The sequence below is a fragment of the Muntiacus reevesi genome, chromosome 16 (assembly GCF_963930625.1).
Source record: "Muntiacus reevesi chromosome 16, mMunRee1.1, whole genome shotgun sequence".
In the NCBI taxonomy this organism is placed as follows: domain Eukaryota; kingdom Metazoa; phylum Chordata; class Mammalia; order Artiodactyla; family Cervidae; genus Muntiacus; species Muntiacus reevesi.
The window spans coordinates 37473953-37487115 of record NC_089264.1 but is presented as its reverse complement, the minus strand read 5'-3'; positions in this window follow the sequence as shown (position 1 = coordinate 37487115).

Below are 13163 nucleotides of genomic sequence, written 5' to 3'. Positions count from 1 at the left end.
TCAAAGTCAAAGGGCTTGATTTACTATTCTCAATAGAATATCAAACAGGTAGTGAAGGAGATGAGAATATTCCTCCCAGAAACAGCAATGCAAAGGCCAAAATTTCTCATAAAAGTGGAATGTACTTGGAAATAAATGAGTTTTCTGATACCTAGTTCATAATCAGTTTTACATAATGGAAAAAAGAACACTTTTTGAAGTCTTACTAACCTTGGTTCAAATCCCGATATAGCCAAACACAAATTATATGACCTTGATTAAGTTATTTAACCTCTTGAATGCTTGGTTTTCTTATCTAAAATTGCACTGTTGTTTCCTAACTTGTCAGGTGGTGCTGAAGGCGGTGTCACAATGTGTATAAAGCTCCTTGAGTGCAGGGATGTTAGGTGCTAATAAAACCTGATTTTTCTGGTTTATGGCCATCACTTTAAAAAGAACTCAGTAGTATCAGAAGAGGGCTTCCTTGGTGGCTCAGATGGTGAAGAACCCGCCTGCAATGCAGGAAACCTGGGTTCGATCCCTGGGATGGGGAAATGGCAACCCACTCCAGTGTCTTGCCTGGAGAATTCCATGGACAGAGGCACCTGGCAGGCTACAGTCCATGGGGTTGCAAAGAGTCAGACACGAGTGACTAACACACACACACACAGAAGGATACGGAGGCAACAGTACTAGTTTGTTGGTTATTCTGGTCATTGTGTTTTAAAAAGGTGTGCTTCTCCACATTATTGAAAAAGCAAACAAACTTCATTTAACCCTCTAATTTTATTCTATTGTATAAATAAAGGTGGAAGCCATTGTTATAATCAACATATATAATTCTGTAACTGTATTGTTCTGCCTTCACATTACACACACACACACACACACACACACACACACACACACACACACACGAATAATAACAAGGACAACAATGAAAACATACATTTGTGACCAAAATAAATGTTAACATGGGCTGTGCGCTCTGAACAAAACTCTACCAGGAAATGTAGGCAAAGTGAAAAGATAAGATTTTATATCATACTGACAACATGATGGAGAATCTAAGGTTATAGGGAAGGTCACAGCAAATTGAAAAAATTGCTGCCAGCTATTTACACCATCCCACAAAAAGTGAGAGAACCCAGAAGTCTCTAAGATAATAAACTAAGGTTAACTACTGCCTACATTATGATACAATTAATGTGCTGTTTAATTAATGAGAAATTATAAGAAAATATACAAATGAAGAACAGAAATAGCAATGTAAGTAAAGGATTAATTTAACTCTTCCTATGATCCTCGAATTAGGAAAGATAGCAATGAATTCATGGATTTGTGTTGCAAATATATAAAGTGTATTGAATAGACTTTCTATAAAAATTGTCTAAATTGGGTTTGACATTGATGAAACTTCAGAATCACATTATCCCTTTGAAATGTGATGCTATGAAGTGCTAAATTAATGAAAGATTCTTGTTTTTAGGAATGAGGTTTGAAAATATATCCAGATTTCTTCCTCAAATTGTGATATTATCTCTGGCCAATGAACAAAAATATGAAAGTATTTATATCTTGACTAGAATTAAGTTTCATTTGCGATGCTGAGTGTGGGTGCCACAGCTCAAATAATTCATGAACACAATGTCATGTCTGTTTGAAAGGACCTAAAGATAATCATAGAATCTTGAAGATGAAAAGACTAGAGACTAGAAAAAAAAAGGGACTCTCTACTGAACATGGGTGGAAATTATATTTGTGGGGATTTTGGTTGATCGCACTCTGAATAGAATAAATAATTAACAACTGATACAGCACAAAACTGAATGCTGGGCTTACTCTGGGAGTCTTGGAGATTGGTTTACATGCCAGAATATAGTGCGGAGACCCTCAGAAAAGGAATGGCAAAGCACTCCAGTATTCTTCCCTGGGAAATCCCGTGGATAGAGGAGCCTGGTGGGCTCCAGTCCACGGGGTCACAGAGTCAGACATGACTGAGTAACTGAGCAGTCCACACAATGTGGAGATCCAGTGGGGCTTTGCACTGAAAGACTGAGGTGGCTAAAGATATGTGGCGGTTCAAGTTCCTTACATTTATTGTGCGTGGTTTATTCGTCAAGTCATGTCCAACTCTTTGTGACCCCATGGTTTGTAGCCCACCAGGCTCTGTTGTCTATGGGATTTCCCAAGGATAGTGGAGTGGGTTTCCATTTCCTTCTGTAGGGGATCTTCCTGACCCAGGGATCAAACTTGGGCCTCCTGTATTGTGGGTGGATTCTTTACCAACTGAGCCACCAGGGAAAACTTTTAATATTTTAACAATAGCTACTGTGTACAGGCTAGTTGCAATCTTGGATATACCTCTTCAATATTCATAACTTTGAAACTAGAGTGTTGAGGACCCAGCCTCACACATGTATGGAATTTGATGTGGAATGTGCACATAGTCCTCAACTCTAGGAGGATGCCACTTCTTCTTTCTTTGGAATACAAAAAGTCTCCACTTGCCAGCCTAGAAAGCTTAGAATTCTGGTCTGGGAGTGACCCGTACTCCCGAGAAACTAATGAAAACCATCCTGAGGAGAAATCAAAACACTCAGCATAGCCTGTGTGTGGAACCTCAAATCATTCGTACAATGTGAAAACCTCAAGTATGAAAATTGATCTAAACTGGCCTGAAAATAGACATTCTTGTAGGAACTTTGCAAAGACAAATTTAAAAGCTCTTCTTAAAGATGTATCCAGAAGCTGGGGGAAAAATAGAATTCTTATGAAAAAAACTTCAACTGAATGCAATAAGAGACAAAATAACTCTGCATCCAAGGAACTCCATAACCAAAGATGGTCATCTCTTTCTAAATGGGAGCTTTTATGTTTGCAGAACCAAAGATAAATGGGCACCTTAAAAGAAAAATTTAAATAAATACCCTAGAATTATAAAAGAAGATAATTAATATATCCCTAAAGTAGCAGCAATACATAATTTTTAAAAGAAAGAGTTTGATATTATTTTGGTAAAGAACCAAGTAGAGAGTCTATAAAAAATTTAATTACTGATATAAGTAAAATTTAAAAATTATATAACCATTTCCATAAATGCTGACAAGAAATTGAACGTCTATTTTAGATTATATATGTAATAACATGTCTCAATGTAGTAGACATCCTTCTAGAAAATGTCGTTGTTATACTTTTCAGACTTTGTAAAATTACATCATTATATTCCTGCTAGAATAACAGCATTAATGAGTTATGATAGAGTTTCTTTAGTTGAATATTTTTTGAGGAAAATTCCTTTCACTATTTGTTGAAATCATGTGAAATCTCTGTTGCATCTTAGAGAGATGAGTAATTAAATTGTGTTGTTTTTGCCTTTTGTCTACTATTAATGGAATTACACTTCAGCATTTGCCTTTTTGCTTACATCAGAGAGACATTATAATAATAAATGATCCTAGGAAATCCATTGCTATACTTACTGTAATGATATTGTTGATTGTCTTGTTCAGATTTTCCTCTAAGATCTCAATACAAGCAATAATTCAGCTTCTCCTGATTTATTGGTTGGTTTGTTGTGTTAGAGATTTATTTCAATTCTATAATTGAGTAGTTTCTCTTTACACATGTTAGTAGAAAGCTCAGACAATATTTCGCATTTGGAAAGTTAAATTTCATACATAAAATCAAATCATTTTTTATTTTCTTTTCTCTATATTACTTTCTCTTGCCTGGGTTTTCTTACTCCCTGTTTATCTCTTCCAGTTGTATTTGACATCTGTTTTAAAGCCATCTAAAATCTATTATCAAACAAAGAAAGGGCATAAGTAGAAACTTAAGTATTCATAGCACATTTGTGCTCAGCTGTGTCCAACTCTTTGCCACCTCATGGACTGTAGCCTGCCAGGCTCCTCTCTCCATAGGATTTCCCAGGCAAGAATATTGGAGTGGGTTGCCATTTTCTACTCTGAGAGATCTTCCTGACCCAGGAATTGAACCTGTGTCTCCTGAGTTTACTGCACTGGCAAGCGGGTCATCTACCTTTGTGGCAAAACCATCTTTCTTAGCCTCACCTTCTTCTAGTGAGGCATCTCTTCCCTTCTTGCATGCCTCTGCTAATTGAGAGTTTTCTTGATCATTCTTTAAGAGATAGCACCCACCTTATACATTTTATCCACCTTCCCCACTTTATCTGTCTCTGTAAGACTCACCACCTTCTGATACACTTAACATACTTTGTGGATGCTTATTTTTATATCATTCCAGTACATTATAGTTATATATTGACTGCTTTATGCCCAGAGTGGTTTATACTTTTATGTTCACTGCTTTAAACATCTACCAAGTAGATGCTTGGGTGTCCTTGTTGGCTCAGTGGTAAAGAACACACCTACCAATGCAGGAAATGTGGGTTCAATCCTGGGTCAGGACAATCCCCTGGAGAAGAAAATGACAACCCCCTTCAGTATTCCTCCCCTGTAGACAGGGGAGCCTGGTGGGCTACAGTCCATGGGGTTGCAGGAGAGTTGGGCAACACTTAGTGATTAAAGAACAGTGACACAAAGCAGAGGCTTAAATAAAATTTAAATAATATCTGCCTCAAAGTAATTTCAAGAAATAGTACTAGCTATGACATAGTTTGAAATGACTAGGGTGCTACCCATTATGCTGGTTTCTCTTTCTTTTCCTCCTTTATTTATGGAGAAGACTTGGGGTCTGCCTCTTGTCTACCTTGTTAAGATCTTCAGATTTAGGGCTCCTATTCCAACCACAAATGCCAATCTTAGTGGAGAATTTTTATTAAAAATTCAATAATATAGTTCTTTAGAGTATTCATGAATTATGATCAAATGTATTACTAGCCCTGTGATGGCAGGAAATATATCACTTATATTCACTGTTGTATGCCTATGTCATAGCAGTGATTAGCACAAAGCTGGAAATACCTATATACCTATTTTAATGAATAATGAGTGAATATTGATGATAAAATAAAAATAATAATAGCTTTCTTAAGACATTACTGTATTCTTATAAGTCTGAAAAAATTTTAATTAACACCTATTTCAGCTCCTCCTGTAGTAATGTAAGCTGAATACTGTTATTACCCAACCCCTCCATTGTTATCGCAATTTACAACCGAAAAAGCTGAGGCTGAGAGATATTAATTTCATCAACTGACACAGGTAATAAGCACAGAGCTGGGACTTGAACCCAGAGGTGTCTGATTCTAGAACCACACTCTTAAATTTCAATAGCATTACTTTGTGTATGACCTCTATTCCTCTTCCGTGTTTGGAATATTTGTTTTGAGTATCATCCTAATTGTCTGAGAACCCCCAGGGAATTTGACTTTGAAGGCCATTGAGATTTGACTACAGAGCTTCCACAGGACTGGGGAAACAGACTCGTGGAGAGCACAAGCAAAGCCTTGTGCTCACCAGCACCCCGGGGAAAGGAGCAGTGACCCCACTAGACACTGAGCCAGACTTGCCTCTGAGTGTCCAGGAGTCTCTGACAGAGGCATGGGCTGACAGTGGCCTGCTGTGGCGTCAGGGCACTGCATAGAGCAGTCCTGGAATAAGTCCTTTTGAAGGAGGTCCCTATTCCCCTTAACCCTACCATCGTTTGACCTCAGGTGAAACTGCAGGGAGGGAACACAGCCCCACCCATAAGCAGAAAATTGGATTAAGGATTGACTGAGAATGGCTCCACCCATCACAGCAAGACCTAGATGCCCCCACAGCCATTCCCTCCCATCAGGAAGCTTCCAAGAGCCTCTTCTCCTTATCCATCAGATGGCACACAGAATGGGAACCACAATTACAGAAAATTAACCAAACTAATCACTGATCACAAACAGCCTTGTCTAACTCAGTGAAACTATGAATCATGCTATGTAGGTCCACCCAAAATGGAAGGGTCATGGTGGAGAGTTCTAACAAAACATGGTCCACTGGAGAAAGGAATGGCAAACCATTTCAGTATTCTTCCCTTGAAAACCCCACGAATAGTATGAAATGGCAAAAAGATAGGACACTGAAAGATGAACTCTCAGTTGGTAGGTGCCCGATATGCTACTGAAGAAGAATGGAGAAAAAGTTCCAGAAAAAAATGAAGAGGCTGAGCCAAAATGAGAACAATACCCAGTTGTGGATGTGACTTGGGATAGAAGTGAAGTTCAAGGCTATAAAGAACAGTATTGTATAGGAACCTGGAATTTTAGTTCCATGAATCGAGATAAATTGGAAGTGGTCAAACAGGAGATGGCAAGAGTAAACATCAACATTTTAGGAATCAGTAACTAAAATGGACCAAAATGGGAGAATTTCATTCAGATTATCATTATATTTACTGTTCTGGGCAAGAATCCCTTAGAAGAAATGGAGTAGCCCTTATAGTCAATGAAAGAGTCTGAAATTCAGTACTTGGGTGCAATCTCAAAAATGACAGAATGATCTCTGTTCGCTTCCAAGGCAAACCACTCATATCACAGTAATCCAAGTCTATGTCCCAACCACTAACGCTGAAGAAGCTGAATTTGAAAGGTTCTATGAAGACCTACAAGACCTTATAAAACTAACACCCCCCCCCCCCAAAAAAAAAGTGACCTTTTCATCATAGGGGATTGGAATGCAAAAGTAGGAAATCAAGAGATGCCTGAAGTAACAGGTAAGTTTGGCTTAGAGTACAAAATGAAACAGGGTGAAGACTACCAGAGTTTTGCCAAGACAGCACATTGGTTGTAGAAAACACCCTCTCCCAACAACACAAGAGACGGCTGTACACTTGGACATCACCAGATGGTCAATATGGAAATCAGATAGATTATATGCTTTGCAGCCAAAGATGTAGAAGCTCTACACAATCAGCAAAAATGAGACCAGGAGCTGACTGTGGCTCAGATCATGAACTCCTTATTCTAAAATTCACACTTAAATTGAAGAAAGTAGGGAAAACTACTAGACCATTCAGGTAGACCTATATCAAATCTCTTAAAATTATATAGTGGAAGTGACAAATAGATTCAAGGGATTAGATCTGATACATAGAGTGCCTAAAGAATTTTGGATGGAGGTTCATAACATTGTACAGGAGGCAGTGATCAAGGCAATCTCCAAGAAGAAGAAATGCAAAAAGGCAAAATGGTTGTCAGAGGAGGCCTTAAAAATGGCTGAGAAAAGAAAAGAAGTGAAAGGCAAAGGGAAAAAAAGAAAGATATATCCATCTGAATGCAGTTCCAAAGAACAGCAAGGAGAAATAAGAAAGCCTTGCTAAGGGATCAATGCAAAGAAATAGAAGAAAACAATAGGATGGGAAAGACTAGAGATCTCTTCTATAAAAGTATACATACTAAGAAATATTTCATGCAAAGATGGGCACAATAAGGGACAGAAATGGTGTGGACCTAACTGAAGCAGAAGATATTAAGAAGAGGTGGCAAGAATACACAGAAGAACTGTACAAAAAATATCTTCACCACCCAGATAAACACGATGGTGTGATCACTCACCTAGAGCCAGACATCCTAGAGTGCAAAGTCAAGTGGGCCTTAGAAAGTATCACTATGAATAAAGCTAGTGGAGGTGATGGAATTCCAGTTGAGCTATTTCAAATCCTAAAAGATGATGCTGTGAAAGTGCTGCACTGAATATGCCAGCAAATTGGGAAAACTCAGCAGTGGCCACAGGACTGAAAAAGGTCAATTTTAATTCCAGTCCCAAAGGGAAAGCCAAAGAATGCTCAAATTACCACACAATTGCACTCATCTCACATGCTAGTAAAGTAGTGCTCAAAATTCCCCAAGTCAGGCTTCAACAATATGTGAACCATGAACATCCAGATGTTCAAACTGAATGTAGCAAAAGCAAAAGAACCAGAGATAAAATTGCCAACGTCTGTTGGATCATCAAAAAAGCAAGAGAGTTCCAGAAAAACATCTATTTCTGCTTTATTGACTATGCCAAAGCCTTTGAATGTGTGAATCACAACAAACTGTGGAAAATTCTGAAAGAGATAGGAATACCAGACCACTTGACCTGCCTCCTGAGAAATCTGTATTCAGGTCAAGAAGCAACAGTTAGAGCTGGACATGGAACAACAGAGTGGTTCCAAACCAGAAAGTAGTACATCAAAACTATATTGTTACCCTGCTTATTTAACTTATATGCAGAATACACCATGAGAAATGCCAAGCTAAATGAAGCACAAGCTGGAATCAAGTTTGTTGGGAGAAATATCAATAACCTCAGATATCCAGATGACACCATCCTTATGGCAGAAAGCCAGCAGGAACTAAAGAGTTTCTTGATGAAAGTGAAAGAGGGGAGTGAAAAAGTTGGCTTAAAACTGAACATTCAGAAAACTAAGATCATGATGTCAGTCCCATCACTCCATGGCAAATAGATGGGGAAACCGTGGAAACAGTGACAGATTTATTTTCTTGGGCTCCAAAATCACTGCAGATGGTGACTACAGCCTTGAAATTAAAAGACGCTCACTCCTTCAAGGAAAAGGTATGACAAACCGAGACAGTGTGTTAAAAAGCAGAAACATTACTTTACCGACAAAAAGTCTGTCTAGTCAAAGCTATGCTTTTTCCAATACTCATGTATGGATGTTAGAGTTGGACCATAAAGAAAGCTGAGCACCAAAGAATTGATGCTTTTGAACTGTGGTGTTGGAGAAGACTCTTGAGAGTCCCTTGGACTGCAAGGAGATCCAGCCAGTCCATACTAAATGAAATCAGTCCTGACTATTCATTGGAAGGACTGATGCTGTTGTTGCAGCTCCAGTGCTTTGGCCACCTGATGGGAAGAATGGACTCATTGGAAAAGACCCTGATGCTGGGAAAGACTGAAGGAGGTATAGAAGGGGATGACAGAGGATGAGATGGTTGGATGGCAACACCAATTTAATGGACATGAGTCTGAGTAAGCTCTGGCAGTTAGTGATGGACAGGGAAGCCTAGTATGCTGCAGTCTGTGGGGTCACAAAGGGTCAGACTTGACTGAGAGAGTGAACTGAACTGAACTGAACTAATTGTCTGCATCCTGCTGTAAAATTGTAGATAGCTCTGTTCGTGGGTATTGAAGCCATGTGTTAGTGCTATAAGTTTCTATTTTTCAAGAAAAAAAATTTAGTTGTTATAAAAATGACTTTGATCCTCTTAGATTGTCTGATAAGCCACGTATAATGCTTGAGCTAATCTTTTCTGAAAGCTCTCTGGGCAAATTGCTGTTAACACTCAGGTCTGACAGTTTAATGCTATTACACTACAAAATATATGTTCTTTCCCAAAATAAACTTGTTTTATAATAGCAATACAGATGTCGTCAAGGGGCAAGGTTATCGGGAGATAATTAGACCCCAGAGAGATTACAGGCTCTTAGATCATGAGAGCAGTATTGCAATCCTGCCTTATTAAATAATTGTAAGAAAGTCAAAGTCAGCTATAAATACACACATTTCCCTGTAATTACTTTTAAAAGTACAAACCCAAGGTGCATGCCGATGTGCTGAGATGATAAGGCCTCCCTCTTCATTACCCTATAATATCTAAATATAACCCAGAAAACCAACTTTCAAACTAAATTTTAAATAAGAATGTGCAAAGAAAGACACCTCTTCCTTCCTTTGGTAACATTTTTAGGTTAGCAGTTTTAAGGACATTTTTAAACCCTAGTGAATGAATGACTGGTCTCCAAGAAATAATCTATCCAACCTACTTCATACTCCATAAAAAAATAATAGTAAAATCTAACTACATGCAATTCTCCAAAAATAAGTCTCTCTATAGTTTCACATAATGTTCCTCTTCCTGAAAGATCTTTCCCTATCCCTATGCTAGACTTGCCAACAGGAAGTTGACTTCCACCTGAGAAATTTCTACACCTTCTTCAAATTAGCTTTATTACAAGGTTTTGGAAATCTTCCCCCACTACCACTAATCATCCCATCTCTTAAATATCAGAACATTTCAATATATGTCCTCTGGTATTCCAATGACACCTTATGATTAATTTTATTAGCATTATCTGATTATACTATATTGTTATCTGATTATACTATATTGTACATTTACACATTTGTCCACATTAGACTAAAAACAAGTAGCATAAATCCCCAGTCTCGACCGCGGTGCTTATCGCTAAGCATTTTCTCAATAAATATTTACTGAAGAAATGGATAAGGTGAGAGAGTCTAAAGCAGGTAAATAAGAGCAACCATCCTAAATAAGGGAAATTACATTCCCTAGAAGACATGTCCATCGTTAACTGTTTCCATCCTTTGTCCCAGAGTAGGGCTATTAATTCTATTCTTCCAAGGAAAGTGTATACATTCGAGTGAAAGTTTTGAAACATTTAAATTCACATTCCTATGCAAACAACTTCCATTTACACATACTCTCCCTGAGGGACTTTACTGGTCTTATTGGTGACATATCGCCAGTGCCTAGACACTGCTTGGCAGAAAGCAGTCAATGTCTGACTTCAAACACAAGAGGAGTATTTTCCATCTGTTTCTCTCAAAGCACTTACATGAATTTCACAGGGCGTCACAAATAATGACAAAACTAAAATTCAAAATAAGATTTTATGTTTTCAAGTATGTGCATTTTCCATGAGACTCTTTTCAGTTGTCAATCAATCCTGTTTTGTACAACAGTACCAAAACTGTTTGCTGCTTATCTCTGTATTTTACCTTTTCCAGAATCTCAGGAGAAATAAAACCTATGAAGTATCTCCTTCATTTAGGTCCTGGATGCATTTTATAATTTCAAGATTTTGAAATTATAAAGATTTTGAAACCCTAGTCTAATTAAGAAATTGGTTATCTCTTTTTCTTTCCCCCGACATTTACTATAATTGATAAATAAAATTACATATATTTAGAGCATATAATTTAATGATTTAATATACATATAAACTGTGAAATAATTAAGTTAATTAATATGTTCCTTTTGATATTACTTTTAAAAATTTCTACTGACAGTACAGTATTTTCCTAATGGAAGGCACTATATGTGAAGTCTTTTCAAGCTCATGGGATCATCAAATTCAGCCAATAGAGGTTAAAAAGGATGGTGTTGCCCCATTTTTTTTTTTTAATCTTCGACCATGTACTTTTTAGACTCTATACTAATTGTACCTTTACAGTTCAAAAGTGTGTTTATTCAACCATTCACTGTATTCCTTTTAAATTCCCCAATTAACAAAGATTCCTTTACTTTTGTATTTTAAAAATTTCAATGCTTAAAATTTTGACAGAAAAGTAAACATAAGGGTGAGAAAAACATTTCTGTCTTGGTTTTTGACACTTGCTTTCTGGCAATAGAGATGTTTGAGATGTTATTTTGACTTGAAATATTGAGAACTTTTCCAGCCACAGAAGAGAGAAGAAATATCTTCTGACATTAGATCTTCTCATGAGCATTTATACTAGTCAAGATAAGTTGTGCTATAGGGACAATTAAGCCCATGAGTCTTCAGCATCAAAATGCGTATTCTTTGTTTATGTTATGTACCTAATGTGGGCCATATCTTTGAGAGAGAGTTGAGGTAGAAAGTGAAATCTGCTAGACTTAATCACTCAGGTACTAAAGCTAATAGAAGATGCACAGCATTGTAGCTGGAACATGAGGGCTCTAGACTTGCTGGAAAATGGGGAGATACAGCAGGGCATTGGTACACCAGCTCTTAAGAGCCTCAGCCTTAAAGTTGCATTTGTTGATTGTTCTCACATTTCTTTGGATCTTTGGCTAAAATTAGTCATATGGCAACACAAAGAAGGTTAGGCAATATGAAGAAGCAAATAGATATCTATTGATCAAAAAAGGCTTTTGCTAATCCAACCATTGAAGCTTACTTTGAAGTATATTAACTCAATCAAAACTTTGAGCCTAAGGGCAAATTTTCATGACATATGTAGATTTGCCAGTAATTTAGTTCCCAGTTCTTCAACATCCAAAATAAAAATTTTAGCTAATAGTGTTAAAAATGGTTCATACTAGTTGTGGAGTGACAAATAAGATACCATGTTGTAAATGTAGTGACAGTATCCTAAAAACAGTAACTTTTCTGTATTAGCGCTTTATTAGATAAAATATTCAAACCTCAACCAAGGCTCTCTCTTTTTCCTCCCTTTAGTAAGCAGAAACTTAGCTGATAGATTCAGTGGAAATGAATGACTTCCATACACATCTCTAATGGACAAAAGAGCTTATACTAAAAAAGATAAGAATTTCAACTGCTCATAAATCCTATAATGTTTTGGTAACAAAGGCTTCATATCCATGTTTGGATGAATGAATCATGATAGCAGGTATTATCTGCTCTCCCAAGACTTACTAATAGTTTTATAAGGTAGATATTTTTCCTTCATTCTTTTTTTCATTCATTCAGCAAAAAAATCAATTATTGGATCCCTACACTATACCAGGCCTTGTTCTCACTCTGAAAATACAGCAGTATATAAAATAGACAAGCTCTTTGTTCATGTGGAGCATAAATTCTACTGTGGCAGAATAGAAAATAGAAGGTAGAAATCCAAGAGTCACACTGAGAAGAAAAACATGGCAATGGAACAGAGAGTGACTGGTAACAATATTCAAAGACATGCCATTAGTCAGTATTAATGAACAGAATAGAGGCTATTGGATTTGACGTTTAGAATTTATTGGTGGCCCTGGTTGAGGTGGGGCACAGGGATGAATGCGATTGCAATCCATTGAGTAAAATATGAAGAAATGGTGTTGGTGAACAAAGGGTAATGTTTACAGGAGATTGGTTGTACAGAAATCAGTCAATTGCTTGTGGTAGAGGCAATGGTGAAGGCAGGACTTTCAAAATTTTGTTTTTTGCAGTACACCTCCTTAATGAATCTATACTTCTTATGGAGCTTCTATCTTTTCTTATACTTTTTATAAAATTTTGTTAGCTCTAATAGAAAGATAGCTCAAATTTACTGAGTACTTACTATGAGTCTGTCATAGTAACTAATGAATTATCATCAGTCCTTTTTACTTAGAGGAATGGCAGTCTCTTAAAAGGGTCCCTATGATTCCTGCCTCATGGAGTCCATGGCCTGTGTGATCTCCTCCTCTTGAGTGTGAAGTAAACCAGCTGATAATGACAGAGATACCAGGATGCACATAATTTCAGGTATGCAATTATATCCCATTA